At 46.4% G+C, this 17,619-nt stretch overlaps 1 protein-coding gene and 1 long non-coding RNA gene across 2 annotated transcripts in view; one reads left to right on the top strand and one right to left on the bottom strand.

Annotated features, from left to right (window-relative positions):
- The window catches only part of nr6a1a (nuclear receptor subfamily 6, group A, member 1a), a 119,642-nt gene that overhangs the window by 65,259 nt on the left and 36,764 nt on the right, over positions 1 to 17,619 (bottom strand). The window lies entirely within an intron of this gene.
- LOC143421419 (uncharacterized) lies at positions 5,998 to 17,187 on the top strand. The gene is made up of 2 exons (XR_013101049.1): positions 5,998 to 6,427; positions 14,951 to 17,187. It is a non-coding gene; the product is annotated as an uncharacterized LOC143421419 (long non-coding RNA).

Raw genomic sequence — 17,619 nt, 5'->3', positions numbered from 1 at the left:
CAAACACACAACATCCAGCTTCAGAAAGAGTTTAAGAAAGGCCCGTTGTCTTTCATGCTGCGTGCTTCAGTGTTTATAAGGCTGGTTTACTAAAGCAACTATATTTATACACATTATATAAATTCAAAAAGAAAATTCCCATCTCGCCCCTGCGGGTGCTCTATAATTCAAGCTCGGGCCCTCTACCAGAGGCCTGGGAGCTTGAGGGTCCTGCGCAGTATCTTAGCTGTTCCCAGAACTGCGCTCTTCAGGACAGAGATCTCCGATGTTGTTCCCGGGATCTGCTGGAGCCACTCGCCTAGCTTGGGAGTCACCGCACCTAGTGCTCCGATTACCACGGGGACCACCGTTACCTTCACCCTCCACATCCTCTCGAGCTCTTCTCTGAGCCCTTGGTATTTCTCCAGCTTCTCGTGTTCCTTCTTCCTGATATTGCTGTCATTCGGAACCGCTACATAGATCACTACGGCCGTCTTCTTCTGTTTGTCTACCACCACTATGTCCGGTTGGTGTTTTTTTTTTATATTTAATAAATAAATAAATATATATATATTTATTATTTATTTATTTATGTATTAGGGGTGCAACGATATTCGTATCGATATTGAACCGTTCGATACAGTGCTTTCGGTTCGGTACGCATATGTATCGAACAATACAAAATTTTTAATTTATTTTATCAACTTTCCTTCTGACGATGCTGTCTGTGTTGAGCGCTCAGTGGGTCTGTGCTCGACAGTGCAGCCTAGGCAGAGTAGTTGAACGCAGATTCACTGAGCGCAGGGCAAGCTAGCGAGACAGAAGTTAAGCTCTCCTTGCAACATGGACCTCCCCCACCCTCATTCAGATCTGGCGTTTGGAATTATTTTGGTTTTCATGTGAAGTATGACCCTGAAGGTAAGCGAGTCATGGACTAAAGTAAAACAGTATGTTGGATGTGCCATGCAATGCTCAATTACATGGGTGGGAACTAGTGTGTTAGTGCAGTTAGCTCGTTAACGTGTTGGCCGTCCAGCCCCACGCACGGAGCGATCGGCGGTAGCTCGTTAACGGAGATTTGCCGTGTTGTGGCGTTAACGTCATTTCAGATTAACGCTGACAGCACTAGTGGGAACACAACGAATATGACTGCACGTTTACGCCGACATCATCCTAGTGCAAAGACAAAAACAACAAGCATGCTACTAACTTTAGCCGAGTCACTTAGACAGCTGTTTAATATGCTGCTGAGAATATAGCCCAGAAGAAGCGGATAGTATAGCTTTTATTTTGGGAAGAGACATTTCTCTGTAATAAACTCTCTTTTCCAAAGATGAGTGATTCCTCAATCAGATACAGGGCTCGCAATATCGCTAGCCTGACGTCCTGGGGCTAGCGATTTTTTCAGTCGGGCTACCAAAATCTATCTCTTCCCTGCCCGTCCGGCTATTGTAGGAAGGAAAAATATATGTCAATGCTTTTGCATTCTTTCAGAAATGTAGCTGGGTAATTATGTCATTGGCATCGGTGAGCCACTGTCAATATGTGACATATTGAAATCGCGTTTGAATTTGCGCTTGTTTTTTTGCTTTCACTTTGCAATCGCGTGAACTGTGTATAGAGAGCGACAGCACTGATCTGTGAGTGATGATAATTTGCGCACCAATTCCTCTGACATCGTCTTATCAATCGTTAGCTTACTATGCAAACATGACAAGTGAAATCTCCCGCAGCTTAAACATGTGAGAGGTTGATCGCGCAGAGAATCGCTCAGCTTATGTGAGTGAGTGTGTAAAAGCAGCAGGATATATATTTTAGTTCTGCTGAGCCAAATAAGACAGGTCAGGGTGAAGAAGTGACAGCCAAAGAAAAGCTTACCACAAAACGGAGAGGTTATGACAAATCAGACTATAAGGCAAAAAGAAAGTGCAGCTTTATGGTTTCATGGACAAAATAATTTCTGTGGCTGCAATATGATGAGCTAAATAACCAGGGCTGCACATAAGTGGTCCGCAGATGCGCATTCGCTGTCAAAATAAAAAACACGCACAAGATAAGAAGTTGCAACGGGTGTTTGCATACATAAGATTTTCAGGAGGAGGACAGACATTTGTTTAGAACTCTTAAAGATGTCGAAGAAGCTCCTTTAAGCAATTACTGTGATGTTCCTCCACCTCCAAACAAATGTCAGAAGGAGTCCGAACCACAAAAGAAGCGCGTATTCTCAGAAAAGTAGTTGCAGGAGGTGAGCTGGCTTCAAACAAATGATGAACGCACAGAGATGTGGTGCAGAATGTGCCGTGAAAATTTAATAAATGACAAATTAAAAAGGCATGAACATTTTTTTTGTATCGAGAAAATATCGAACCGTGACACAAAAGTATCGAACCAAACCGTGAATTTTGTGTATCGTTGCACCCCTAATACAGTGGGGCAAAAAAGTATTTAGTCAGCCACCGATTGTGCAAGTTCCCCCACCTAAAATGATGACAGAGGTCAGTAATTTGCACCAGAGGTACACTTCAACTGTGAGAGACAGAATGTGAAAAAAAAAATCCATGAATCCACATGGTAGGATTTGTAAAGAATTTATTGGTAAATCAGGGTGGAAAATAAGTATTTGGTCAATAACAAAAATACAACTCAATACTTTGTAACATAACCTTTGTTGGCAATAACAGAGCTCAAACGTTTACTATAGGTCTTTACCAGGTTTGCACACACAGTAGCTGGTATTTTGGCCCATTCCTCCATGCAGATCTTCTCGAGAGCAGTGATGTTTTGGGGCTGTCGCCGAGCAACACGGACTTTCAACTCCCGCCACAGATTTTCTATGGGGTTGAGGTCTGGAGACTGGCTAGGCCACTCCAGGACTTTCAAATGCTTCTTACGGAGCCACTCCTTTGTTGCCCGGGCGGTGTGTTTTGGATCATTGTCATGTTGGAAGACCCAGCCTCGTTTCATCTTCAAAGTTCTCACTGATGGAAGGAGGTTTTGGCTCAAAATCTCACGATACATGGCCCCATTCATTCTGTCCTTAACACGGATCAGTCGTCCTGTCCCCTTGGCAGAAAAACAGCCCCATAGCATGATGTTTCCACCCCCATGCTTCACAGTAGGTATGGTGTTCTTGGGATGCAACTCAGTATTCTTCTTCCTCCAAACACGACGAGTTGAGCTTATACCAAAAAGTTCTACTTTGGTTTCATCTGACCACATGACATTCTCCCAATCCTCTGCTGTATCATCCATGTGCTCTCTGGCAAACTTCAGACGGGCCTGGACATGCACTGGCTTCAGCAGCGGAACACGTCTGGCACTGCGGGATTTGATTCCCTGCCGTTGTAGTGTGTTACTGATGGTGACCTTTGTTACTTTGGTCCCAGCTCTCTGCAGGTCATTCACCAGGTCCCCCCGTGTGGTTCTGGGATCTTTGCTCACCGTTCTCATGATCATTTTGACCCCACGGGATGAGATCTTGCGTGGAGCCCCAGATCGAGGGAGATTATCAGTGGTCTTGTATGTCTTCCATTTTCTGATGATTGCTCCCACAGTTGATTTTTTCACACCAAGCTGCTTGCCTATTGTAGATTCACTCTTCCCAGTCTGGTGCAGGTCTACAATACTTTTCCTGGTGTCCTTCGAAAGCTCTTTGGTCTTGGCCATGGCGGAGTTTGGAGTCTGACTGTTTGAGGCTGTGGACAGGTGTCTTTTATACAGATGATGAGTTCAAACAGGTGCCATTCATACAGGTAACAAGTGGGGGACAGAAAAGCTTCTTACAGAAGACGTTACAGGTCTGTGAGAGCCAGAGATTTTCCTTGTTTGAGGTGACCAAATACTTATTTTCCACCCTGATTTACGAATAAATTCTTTACAAATCCTACCATGTGGATTCATGGATTTTTTTTTCACATTCTGTCTCTCACAGTTGAAGTGTACCTCTGGTGCAAATTACTGACCTCTGTCATCATTTTAAGTGGGGGAACTTGCACAATCGGTGGCTGACTAAATACTTTTTTGCCCCACTGTATATACATATATACATAAATAGTAGAACTGGAGTTCATCCACAGGATGACAAGGTTTTACGAGAGATTTTTCCTTCGTTACGTATGATCAAAAATCACACATAGGATACAAACCGACAGTTTCAATATGTCTGCTTGGGGTAAGTCATGGGGTAAGTTTTTCCACTAACAATGACAGATGTTACAAAACACATGCAGTGATGTAAAGCGCTTTGAGTGCTCGGATATAGTAGAAAAGGTCGATATAAGAACTCGTCCATTTACATTCAGTGTTCTAAAGAGTTTGAATGCAATTCTGAAACACTACATAGTTTTACACCTTTGACTTTGTTACCTACATTGCGTTTTAAATTCCTACTGTGGAGACTCTGATAAGGATACGTGGAATGGATGGATTCCTGCTGTGCTAGTGTTTAGTCAAAGACCAGTACACGCAGCACTGTAACAGTTTAGGATATTCCTGAAACTGGATGCAGTCACGTGTGTGACGCTCTGATGCTCCAAGCTCGGCGTGCAGGTGAGGGAAGAGGCACAAACAGGTGCAAAGTAATTCAAATGAAGGTCATCTTAATTGGTGCTTGTGAGAAAACAGATATTGTGGCTCTGGGACAATGTGACTTTGCTTCCACTCTGATGATCTCAGTTGAACAGTTGGAGCAGAAATAACAGAATAAAGCTTAATCTGTAAATGACCTAATGCTAGAAAATATGCCTCTGCCAAAAGATGTTTGGAAATTGTCATCAAAACTTTCAATGTTCTCAAAGCAGGAATGATAGTAAATCAGTATGAATTCATCAGCCAGTGATTTCTGGAGTATGTGATGACCACAGCTGGTTATGGTGCATTAAAAACTTCTGCAGCTCAGAAAATCCCTGCAGCCATCTGAAGGCAGCAGGACGCATATGTTGATAAGTCTGCAGCCGCCAGTTTGATAAATGCCGCACCAGAGCACAGCGCCATTCCACATGATGGCTCACTACAGCTACCTACACTACAACATGACCACACACATTTGAGACTGGTGGCTTTACAACTCCTAATCTTCCTGTTTATGTGGGAGCCACTGGATTATTGGGCTCATTAATATCATACGTCATGACCTCCTTCTGTTGTTTTTGTCAGGGTTCAAAAATACAACAGCATTGCATCTGTAAATGAAAGACAGCCAGATAAATATTATTACTTTGATGTGCATTGACCTGGAATAACAATAACAAAAGTGTTGATGCTCATCTTTTTCCTGTATTTGTTTTTGTTCTATTTGAACCCACTTAAAGAAACAAACCCTCTTTAATGTGATGACTTTCAGCTCTTCAGCACAGAACCTCGAGCCGTGTAAAAACCATATAAATAAAATCCAAGTCAATACTGACCGTTTCTGATATTAGACATACCGGTGCAGCCCCAGCATTATCGATCAACGATGTATTCTTAACATTGCGTTGACCAAAGCCAATCGTTAATGTGGCAGCTTTGTTTCCTTCTTTGATCAGTAAAAACAAATAAGTAAAAGCACATTTTCAAATATGGTAAAATGAATGAGATGCATGTTTAGAAAGCTTACTAATGCAAAAGAAAACATGTGAATTAAACTGAGCACTATCTAATGTTTGATTAATCATTTCAGACGTGTCTTTTCTGTCCAAAACCACCTTGTTTGAGTGTCCCAGCTGTGGCACACACACTTCCACAGCATTCATCCACAGCTGTTAACACTCCAGTAAAGGCACAAAACTCTCCGGATGCAGGTTTTTTCCCCAAGCAGTGTCACTCAGGCTCCACCCAGAGCAGCAGCCATTCAACAGAGAAAATCTTCTGCTTTCAATGGTTTGAGCTCGGACCAATCGCAGCCATCCTCCGCCTCCCCCCCTCGGCTCCCAGGCCTCCAGCCAATCGCAGCAGCCCTGGCTGCACACATGACTATGTGCTGCTGTCCGTCAACCGCCTCATATATAGTGCATGCAAGAAAATGTGGAGCAGTTCAATAACTTGTGTCGTCGCCAGACTTGTGTGTGCGCGTGTGTGTTTGAAGGAAGTGGGGGGTGCATGCATGTGGGAATGCATGTGCTTGTTTATCTGTGTAAAAGCACGGAAGGAACGGGAGGTAGGGAGGGTGAGAGAGGGGGAGAGATTTGTAAGGCACTTGTATTTGCAAACTACTGGCTGAGTTCCCACTAGAGGCAGAGAGATCACGCTGAAAGACTGCGTGTCAGGAGTGTGTGTGTGTGTGTGTGTGGGAGAGACATGCAGACAGTGAGCGAGAGGAACCCGTTCAACTCATTTCAGCAGTGAATTCTCAGCCCGTCTAAACGAGCTTTCTCCTCACATATGGAAGCTTTTTGCTCTCGCGTTTGATTTTTCCCTCCTAACGTCGCCACAGTTTCACGCTGCCGCTGAACTTTTGGTCGCACTTGACGTAAGTATTTGAACTCTTCGTCTGTCTTTTTCAATTCCAGCGTGACGGATTCAAGCATGTTTTCACTCTTTCTGCTGTACTTTCAAATTGGAGCATGAGTCCATTCAAAATCTCACTCAAACTAACAGCTGCTATTTTATTTAAACAATTGTTAAACTAGTAAAAACAAGAGAAAGAAATGTTTTCATTTCCAGCTAAAGCAGCACTCTTTACCTGGTGCTTGGTACGGTTCGTCCAAAACTGTGAAAGCAGACAGAGGCTGTGTGTGTGTGTGTGTGTGTGTGTGTGTGTGTGTGTGTTAGGGGGGGCAGAGGGATTATGTGTGCGGGACAAAGTGTGCAAATTGTGAAGCGTCTGCGTGTCTGTCTGTCTGTCTGGATATTCCTTTTTCTTCACCTCAGCTTGCTCTGTGGGAATACGGGGCTCGTCAGCAGTGTTTGAGTGGGGAGGAACTGAGGCAGACGGCGCACAAAAGCAAGCAGAGGCCGGCCAGACAGGGCAGGTCAGCCATTAGAGGCTGCAGTGGAGGGACGGGTCAGCCAGCTGCTGCTGCTGCTCCGTGAGGGGAAGGGAGGTGACACCCCGGCTTTAGCACGAGGGTTAGAGTGGTCGGGGTTAAGGGGGTGTCCACGCTTTGCTTCATGACCGCCTCTCGGCGTGCTCACCTTGCAATTCTCCCGCTTTGAGAAACCCCCAGAATGCTTTGCTCATTCAGCAGGCAGAGGATGCATCAGTTGAATGAGCTAAAAATAATTTGCCGTGCTGTCACAGTTAAATGTTCTCTTTGTGTAGAAGAAATACTGACGCTGTCCAATTCAAAATGTCAATAAGTTAAGAAAGGCAGCAAAGGAAGAGTAAATGTAGGAGGTGGTTTAATATAGATGCTGACAAAAGAGGAAGGATAAAAGAAACTGCGATTTCACACAGGCTGGTTTTTTCTATTCCCTTTTTCGTTGGTTCCCCCGCCAGCTCGCGTGGGGGTCGCTGGTTTTGGAATGCATTTGGTAACAGGAAATGCAGGCCGTCCCAGGTTTTTTTTTGTCCCGGTCTGCTTTTGTCCAAAGCTTTTAATCCACTGCAAAAAAAAAAAAAAAAAAAAAAAAGCTACGTGCGTGAGGGGTAGCAACAACTGACAAAAACATCTCCCCGGATCACAGATGTGCATCATGGCTGCTGCAGGAAAACACATCCACAGCCCTCACACGGGCTTAACACCAGCTCGCACATACAGACGCTAAAATAAAGTCTGGGCTGGTGATGACAAAGAAAAAGCAGCTGTTACAGACGAGTGTAATCGCTTTAGGGCTAAAACCGACGGTGACAACAAAACAGTCGCGGTCTGGAAAAGATTAATTTCAAATACAGAAGTGGACGAGCACAGAGTCGTTCTGTGAAATGCCTCTACATGTAGAGTCTTGTTAGCCAGATACACATCTCAGCCCTCACCACCGGCAGCTGATGTTGTACACTCTGTAGCCTCCAATCAACACGAGCTTTGAGTGGAAACTACACTCTTCGGCCCACATGCAGCTGCTAACACAAGGGTTTTGTCTGCATGCGAGGACTTTGTTGACTGTTACAGGATCGCATGTTAGAGTCCTGTGCTGACAGACTGATAACGTGAACTCGAGGGATTCTTTGTGTTTTTTAGGATTCTTGGTGCTTCGAGTCCGGTTATCACTTGTTGATTGGCTGATCAGTTCAGGAAGGCAGCGGTTGTGTAAGTGCGACCCGTGCTCTGGATGGACTTTGGTCCCAAGCTTGGAGCTGTGTAAACCCCTCTGTGCCCTCGCAGGCCCGTGTGTGCGATATACATACACACATGTGTGTATATGTGGCTTTGAATAGAAACCAGACAGCGATGCCTCCTCCACCCCTCCCATCCACCTCCTCTGTCACCACTCCCGCACGGGACAATGAGGATTTGTTGACGCTCTGCCACAAGCCTGCTGACACAAAGCGTATAGCCTCCCCAGACCCCAGCCCGGAGCGGAGCAGGCTGAAGCGTAGGCAGGCAGGACACCAGCAGGAGGGCCCCGGGATTGGGGGGGACAGTGGGGGCATTTTGCAGAGGTGGGATTAGCAGACGAGAGCTCGGGGTTGGGGGAAGGGGGCCCGAAATGAACAGGAAATTACAGCCTTTGATGAGGCAGAGGCAGATTTGCGCAGGCTGAACTCCTCTTTTCCCTCTGCTTAAAAAAATCCTGTTTGAGCTGAAAATGTCAAAACACTTCAAGCCCGCCCCCCCCTCAACACATGTGTCATTACCCTCCAGCTAGGATGGAGTTGTTTTCTGTACACAGGTGCTCAGCAAACACTCACAAAAAAAGTTTGCTATTTTCCCCTCCCCACACCGCTGCTTCCTACTGACGCCCCCTCCCTGGCCTTTCCTTTCCCTTCCTCTTCCTCCCTTCAGACGCCAACCATGTCATGGGAATCCTGTTAAGCTGTGTGTCCATTCGACCCATTTTCAGCCACTGGAGGAAAACACACAGCTCAGTCCACATCGCACTGCCGAAAAACTGCAGGCCCGGCATTTGAATCCCGCCTCTCAGATAAATATTTTAAAAGTGGAGATTAAACACATCAAAGGAACAGCAGCAGAGACGGTGGGATAAACGCACGTTCGGTGAGTTCGTGAACATTGTGGAGTCCAAACAGACTCTGTCGCGTACGGCTGCAGAGCCCGAGGCCAAGCGTGCCGCGCTTGCTTGTTTCCTTCCTCCCTGACAATTAATTATCGTCGTACCGCGGCACCCCGCTACATTTGACTCTTTTAAAAGTCTCAGATGGTCCCTTCGTGTGTGCGTGAGTGTGTTTGAAGCACAAGGGGAGATGGTAATGCGTGCTCACTGAATATCAAGGTCGATTAGGGAGCCTCGTCTGGTCGAGCTGCAGCAGATTAGACAGGCAGAGCAGATACAGGCCGTGGGCTGGTCGTCTGGAGCTCTGACCCACATTGCTCTGATGTGCATGTCACTTCCCATTACGCTGACGGTTGGACGCCGCGTCAGCTGAGCACCGCCGTGATCTGCATACCCTCCCCGCGGGCAAGGCCTCGCTCCCCTCGATGACCTCGTGCTGTCAAATGCCAACGCTGGCCGTGCCGCCGCTCAGCTAGAGGAAGTGTTGGGCGAGTCACGACGAGGCATCGCCGTCCCAGCTCTCCCATCCTGACTGCGTAGGTGGCAGCTCGCACGAATCCCTCCTGACCTTGATGCTGATACACTAACACGCAAACTTCAGGGTGCAGTGGCTTTGTCTCGGGCTCCAGCTTTGAGTGTGCACGATGGAGGTTACTTTTCCAAGCTTCCCGTCCCTCCCCTCTGCAGTGGGGCTTGGCGAGACCTTATTGAGCTTTTTCAGTGCTGACATTTCAATAAGCACCAAAAATACATGTGCCCAGGGAGGCTGTCGGCAGCGCTCCGGTGCACGCACACTTGTGTATACAGAGTAAGAGGCCTCGGTGGCGCTTGTGCAGCTGGCTGACAGAGACAGGTCTGTTTGCAGGCTGCCTCAAAGATAATTGGCAGCTACGGAGTGAAAAGCGAGCTCAGCAACAGATAAGGGCCGCGTGGAAAGCTCCATAATCAGCACGGATTAGCAAATGATAAATCATGGGTTCACGCAAGTATGCTGTCACTGCTGGAAGAGCCGGAGAGAAAGAGAGGTAGGAAGGCGAGATATGGAAGGAGGAGTGGGATAGAGAGCGTGCGAGACGGAAAGAGGAGCGTGACTAGCGGGAAGATGTGGATGTTTTTGCTGTAATTCAAAAGGAAAAACACAATAATACCATCGAGCAGGTCAGCAGGAGAGGCAGTCGGGATGGGGGGGATGAAAGGAGAGGAGAAATTAAAAGCTCTGCCAACACTCAGGCTAATACAATCTTCTGCCTGTCAGATTAGCTTCTTTAATCCAGAAAGGTTTAACGCCTCTTAGAAATCTGAAAGGAGACACAAATTCAGCAGAGATTTTCCTCTGCTAGAGAGAGCGAGACACAGAGAGAGGGGGAAGGTGCCAAAGGAGGAGGTTAAGTCCCCGAGCGACTATCCGAAAAGCAGCGGCCTCGGCAACTCTGCCGTCAAACCGCAGAGGATCAGCCGACTCCGACCTCTGCGGCGTTCCAACTCAGACGTCCCCGAGTTATACCGCAGCGTCCGACGAACGTCGATATCTGCTCGACGCTCGCCCGTCTTTCATAAATACAGTAGGACAAAAAAGATGAGCTTAACTCAGGCTTAGGCGGAGCTGATCGGGTCAACAGAGCACAAAGCGCAGAGCAGCGCATTGAGGGCACAGTGTCCCCACAATCCCCTGCTGGGACGGGGCGCAATGCTTTGTGATGTTCGGGTAACGTGGCTTCATAGAAATAAAACGAAGACAAAATACAGACGGAGCGCGGTGGCTCGGTTTAGCTTAGGAAGAACGGCGCTAAACATGGAGGACGGGGTGGTGCAGGAAAGAGGGACGGCAGAGTAAAGACGCCCTCATCACTGGTGTGACAACGAGGTGTTTCACTGCGTCCCACAGCAGCTCTGCTCACGGGGCGAGCTCCATCCAGCGCCTGGCTGTAAGGCGGCACGGGCGGGAGTAAAGGTTGAGCAGTATCCAGGTCATTCCCCTGCTGCCTCCCACTGATAACACAAATATGAAATCACAATTTTGGCTCGCCTCGCTCTGAGCCGCTGTTTGTGGGTGGGGTGGGTGCAGAAGGTGGTTTAAGACGACGACGATGACAATGACGAAGATGGCGACGGCCTGGTTCACCGCTCGCTGCGATTTACTGCAGCGAATTGGAGTGCAGAGGAAACGCTGATCCTCGAGTTCCCGCCACTGCACTGCGGCGACTCCACATATTAAAAAACATGGATTATGTACCATAAGTGAGCTTTTTGGGTTTCTTTCAGTGTTGTTAGTGAAACATTTCTGACTCAACTAAGGCTCAAAGAGACGCTAATAACGATATACATCATAGCTGAAATGCGGATTGTGGGTCTGAGTTTTGACAATGCAGCGTTCAAAGGGGGGCGCGAGCGCGACCTGGGAATAGAGTCTGTCGAAGATAAAAAGTGGCAGCAGGCAACAGAGAAATGTCACGGTTAAATCCAGCAGACAGCCACAAAGGGCTCTCTCATCCCGCTTTGTTAGAGATCCTCAAAACTGCTGCGAGAAGGAGCCGCAGATACATATTCATCAGCCTCGGTGCTCACGACCGAAATGAGCCGACACAGCTTTGGAGAAGAGAGAGCAGTGTGACATACAGTGCAGTTCTCTCAGGCGTGCTGCAGAAGTGGATAAGTCAGCCGCAGCCAGACTGACGTGACGCGATCAAGTGCATCGACGCCGGGTTCAAAGGTGCAGAGGCAGAGAGAGGGAAAACAGAAGCACGCCAATCAGCAGGGAAAAGGGGAGGATGCAAGCCTGCTGCGACGAGGAACTGACAAGGAGATGGGGGGAGAGGTAAGAAAGAGTCACGGGTTAATGCCGAGGAAGGGACTGGCAGCAGGAATAGGCGCTGAAACCCCTGGAGCCATGACGAGATGATCCATGGCACGTGGAGGCAGGGAGTTTCTGGAAAGGCTTGGCACTCCGCCTGAGGAAGTCCCTGCACTGGAGCGGGCCTGGCATGGACGCTGCAAGTTCAGCAAGTATGCTTTTGAACGACTGTAAACGTCTGCTAGATCCTCAGAAATATGCACAGAAAATATTTTGAGAACCTGTACTTGTAGACAAACACTGAACCATGAAATTGGCCGAGCCCAGAGCTTTGAGACGCAGCACCAACCTTTGTCACAGACGATCAATGTTTAAATATTATGCAAAATGACGACATCTTTGTGTGCTTTTCTAGAGTCGAGGCTGCAGAGTGTCTCACCACCTCGACACGTTTGCATTTTTCCAAAACAACATAACAAAGTTTAGATTAGTGCTTGTAGATGTTGGTATGCTGTAGTGCAGAGACGACTGTGATCTGACCGACTCAACTCAAACTGAACTTCACTGTGACGTCCCAAACATGTTAAATGTGATATTCGAAAACCAAATGCATTAATAAGACGCTGTACACAGACTCTCTGGCATCATTTGTGCACCTGTGTTTTGAATGCGATGCTGCCAGCAGACAAATTAATACCAAAAATAATGTTTAAAATGTCATTTGCTCATTTTTCTTACCAATCAAAGCAACTTGAACCGTCAGTTTTCAATATAAGAGCAATCCAGTGACATCATCCCGAATGCACGGCATGAAGCCAGCATTACAGCTCGTTTTGGAAACGCGTGACAGCTAAATGTGATACAGAGTGACCCCGCTGCACTGCAGCATCTCATTATAAAACTTCTTAATCGAGCAGATATTAAAACGTCCAATCTGACTTTAAGCCTATTTTGCGACTGACACAGCAATTAAGGCATATTTGTTGGGTTTGATTGAGTTTGCCCACCAAGAGGATCATTCGCAGCCCAAGTGATTTTAGCGATTTAATCTCCTCGTGCTCTTCCATTAGGAGATGTCTCCCAGCGCCGGTGGACTGTATAATGATCATTGTCAAGAGGCTTGATGGAATGGGAATGTGTGTGAGAGCATATGCTGGCAGGCTCCCAGCCTGAGTAGCCTATTTTTGAACAAGCACTGGAGCTGTGCTGGGAGTGTTGGGTTAACTGTGGCTACAGTTACACTAGGTGCATAACATTTGTACTGTCAGAGGAAACGCGCACATGTTAGGACAGTTTTGGATGGTCAGCGGCAGGAACCGATACTACACGTTTCCTAAATACGTTCGGTTTTATGGGTCCTTGCATGTGTGAAAAGGGCACAAGAAGATTTTATACTGCGAGTTTCCAGGAGTTTGGAATCATTCAGCCTCTAATCCAGGATCAGTTACCTTAAATCGAACGAATCCCAGTCCAATAAAAATCACAGCCTGTTGTTCTACTCTAAGAACAGATTTCCACACAGACCACGTTTTTCAATTTAAGCAAGTGTTTAGGTCATCGGGCTTTTTCAGCAGGGTTAACGGTACCAAAGGGACAGTGCCACAGTCACCCTGGTCACTTTTCCCCAGCTCATCGAGCATTTTGCAGAATTTTGTGCATCTGTGTTGCATTGGCCTCACTTCAGGCAGCACGTACTCCTGGCTGCACAGAAGCCAGCTATGCAGGCAGCGCCACTCAGTACACAGTGTGCTTCTCATTGTCCAACCCCAGGAATGTGCTGACGACGCAGGGTTCACACTGGTTCAGTCACACTGTTGCACTCTTCCCTCTGGCCCCGTCAGCCTCTCATGCTCGCCCTCGGCTATTTTTACACCCTAAACCTTTTTAAAGTTTGTCAGTTATGCAAACTTTTTCAGTTATGATAATACCCACACCAGTAGGAGTGTTATTCAAAGGAAAAAAGGAAGTGCAACCACACCTAAAACTGTTCAATAAGTCATCGGTTTGAGGTGATGGCGTGGATGCGTAGCCCCTTAACACACAGGAAGTGGGAGTCGAGTGGGGGAAAGCTTTTGTGCATCTCGGGCTCGCAGCCAAAAAGTCCAAATGCCAAGGAGGGGAAGCCATTGAAGCCAGAGCCAAGGGGCCTGAAAAATTATTACTTCCCACCTCGTCTGAGAGCAAACACACTGCAGGAAATTAGGTAGACGAGGGAGAATTTATTCAGTGAAAAGAAACCGTTTCGTCTGCCTGACCACGGCTCATAAATTCACGTGGGAATACCAAGTGACTCACAGGCTACGGTCCAATAAAGACAAGTATTTACCTATTTATCAGAGTGATGCCATGTTGGCCCTTTTATTTAATTCTGACGGACAAATAATCTTCAGAATTCCAGGTTTCCGATGATTTTGGGCGACAACACTCAATTCCAGTGATGTCTCGTCCACGGTCAGTGAACTGTGTCAAAGTGGCAGAGAGTGAATCGTGCCTCTCTTCCCAAAGTGATCATTCATTATGCAGAAAGCAGGAGAATGTGCACATCCACCATCTCAACACTAATCCTGCACAACTGCAACAAATCTCTGCACAATGAGTTGCATCATATATTCCCGACCTCGCTAACCGGTTTCAGTTCCCCTCCAAATCAAAACCTCAACCTACATAAAGCGGCTCGATTCAACGTGAAAAGAGGATGCAGAACAAATAAAACACGCTGTTCCAAATCTCTTCTTCACTTTTGTGGGGAAGCAGTCAAAACGGGAGAGAAAGACGGAGCGCGAGACAGACACACAGAGAGCATTAATAAAACATGACTGCATGATTTTCCAACCTCAAAGAGGCGAACACAGGAAGGCGCACTCCCAGAGCAGTAGCTGAGGTTCAGCGCAGGGTAAAGGGAACAGTAATTTCTAACTAGCTCAACACTGCAGTGCACTAGTTTCAGCTGTGGGGCACGGCAGCATTCTCTGATCACGCTCATTCGCCTCCTTCCACCAGCCTGACTGACTCTTATCTTTTGTCTTTTCAGTTGCAACTTGTCTGATTTTTTACCCCGGCTTCCTTTTGTGTTCTTTTCTGCTTCAGGCTGAACGTGACAGCAGCGCCGGCTCAGCGCAGACACTCCAGTTTTCTCGGTAGTTTAGTGAAAACGAAGACGATGGCGCTCATCGTGTCTGCGGGGCTATTAAAGGAAACCACAACCTTTGCATCACCGCCTCTCCTCGCTCGCTCCTGCCGGCTTCTCGTCACTCGAGGTTGCACGCCAACAAGGGTGGTAACGTGCTTTGGCATGGAGGTGCTCCACGCAGGCCAAGACAAACACAGCAGCGCACACTGACAGACACCGAGGCTTGTGAAACAGCACAGCTTGTCGTTTTTGTGGGAAATTACCTTCAAAGTTAATATTTCTCACCTTTATAACCACATAACACAGAAACGACTGGCACACCTGACGTTAGAGCAGTTTTAGGGAAGACGTGTCTCTGTGTGAGACAAATATGGATTTTTCAAAAGCTCTTTACTACCCGACAGGTAATAATTTAACATGTACTGCATGTCTCATTAAAGAGCTGCAATAAGCAGACAGTAACTATCCAGCTGCTCAGAGTTTGAGGTAGTTTAATTCGAGCGCTTCGACAGACACCTTCCCTTAAACTGCTGTATGATTGCAGCAAATAATCTAACGTCAAAATAAAAAAGACATCTGACACTCGTGACCACAAAACGGCAACTTCCCCAAAAAAGCTGTGAAAATATCAGTTTTTTAAAAACGACTCGTATTTAATGATACTTTTGGGATTTTAACCCTTTAAAGAACAGCATGTTTGCACACCCGTACAGCTGCTGATGTTTATTATTAAAACTAAAATAATTTCAATAAGTAGTATAGGATTCTTGAGATAGGTCATTGGCAGCAACATTTCATATATTATTACAATATTAACCCTTTAAAGAGGGACTCCAGCTGAGGTGGAGCAAACGCACAGGCTGGTCTTTGCATGGAAGCTTCCGGCGCTGCTGCCAGCTCTGCTCTTTCTGTCCGTGCAAAAGTAACACCGCTGATGAGAGGGGCTCGCAGCAGCACCCTGCAGATTTAAACGGATTCATTTTTTGACCTGTTAACACAAACGCAGTTAGTCTGTGTCCACATAACCCACTGAGTGAGTCCCGTGCAGGTTTGTCATGGCCACAGTTTGCTGCAGGATTTCATGCATCAGCAGCAGTGCAGAGCTGTGGCAGGAGGTGTACGTCCCAGGATCAAACCTCTGGCTGCTGGGACATCGCAGGGCGTTGCAGTCTCAGTGCGAGACCAAAACATGGAGATGGAGAAGTCCATCCTGTCACTGAGTCAGGGTTGGACTCTAGCTGGTCTGTTTCTACCTGGCAAATACGAGTTATAGTCATTTAGCACAGACAAAATAGCACGAAGATAAACCACACAATGTCTCCGGGATCATCCGAGGCTGAAACAAATAAATATCAGATAAATGCAGAACTGCCCACTGTAAGAAACCACTACAGTGAGGTCAGGTCTGTCAAAGACCTAAATCGGATGAGATAAGCCGCATATTCTAATTATGTTAGCTATAAGCTTTGTAATAACCAGATACTCCAGCCTTTTTATTTAGCTAGAAATTGTTCACTCATTAGCTAATATTATCTACAGAGCTAGCAGTAGCTACGACCCAACATACACCGTCTGATGAGCTAACGATATCATCCCAGGTAAACAATGTTTCCCCAGAAGATCTGTTATCAATGATTTTACCTACTCAGCTAGCAACCACAGGCTAATGAAGTACAGTACAGTAGCTAACTTCGTGGCTATCGTTTCTGCAATGCTAGCATATAGTAACATTTAAAAGAAAGCAATGCTAATAAACTCAATGTTTATTGATAGAGTTAACCAAAGAAACAGCACACACGCTAATTTTGCTGACACATTGCAACTAGCTTCTCAAGTATTCTGCTGACTATTAGCAAAACAAACTGAAAGACTGACACTCTGTAACATTAACAGTCAAAAAAGCAACATTGATTCAGATAAATTCAGCTTATTCAGTTGAAGGCGGCGTTAATTCACAACTATTCATGTCTAAAAATGTTACTCATCTCTTCAAGTCCTCGACTGAAAGCGAGAAAATGCTACGGAGGACCAGACAGAAACAGCGAGCGACTGTATTTGATCAGGATGAAAATATGATGACAAAGCTGTGGCTCAATAGATCTGGACAGACAAGTGTTACTCTAATCTATATTTTGAAAATGATCTCTTAAGTTTGTCATTTCCCCGTCTGTGATAATAAAAATGTCATCACGTATCAAGTATTTACTGAATATTAGTATCAAGTTCGAAGTATCGTGACAGTCCTATCTGCAGGTTCGTACAACTGTACAACTCAACACACATTCAAATGTTGTCACTCTCTGGTGCCCGTGGGGAACATTCAACGCTGTCGGTGAGTTTGAGCTCTGACTGAAAACCATCGACCGTTGACTGTACCTTGAGGGACACCACAGCACAAATGACTCTGGATTTTCTGCCATGATGCATTTTAGTTCTGCTCTTATTAACTGCAACATTTAAGAAACAAAACAACAGTCTGCACATCTGCACACGGACTCTGGATCAAGCCGATCACCATCGAGTCTCCTGCACAGACCTCAGAGGAGCTGCACCCCTGGAGGAGCTCACTCTTAAAGGCTGCAATAAACATTCATTGCTGTCGGTGGGTTTGCAGCAGAATAACTCA

Source organism: Maylandia zebra, linkage group LG12, assembly GCF_041146795.1.
Source record: "Maylandia zebra isolate NMK-2024a linkage group LG12, Mzebra_GT3a, whole genome shotgun sequence".
In the NCBI taxonomy this organism is placed as follows: domain Eukaryota; kingdom Metazoa; phylum Chordata; class Actinopteri; order Cichliformes; family Cichlidae; genus Maylandia; species Maylandia zebra.
The sequence above is the reverse complement of the archived record's forward strand: the minus strand, read 5'-3'. Positions and strand labels throughout refer to the sequence as shown.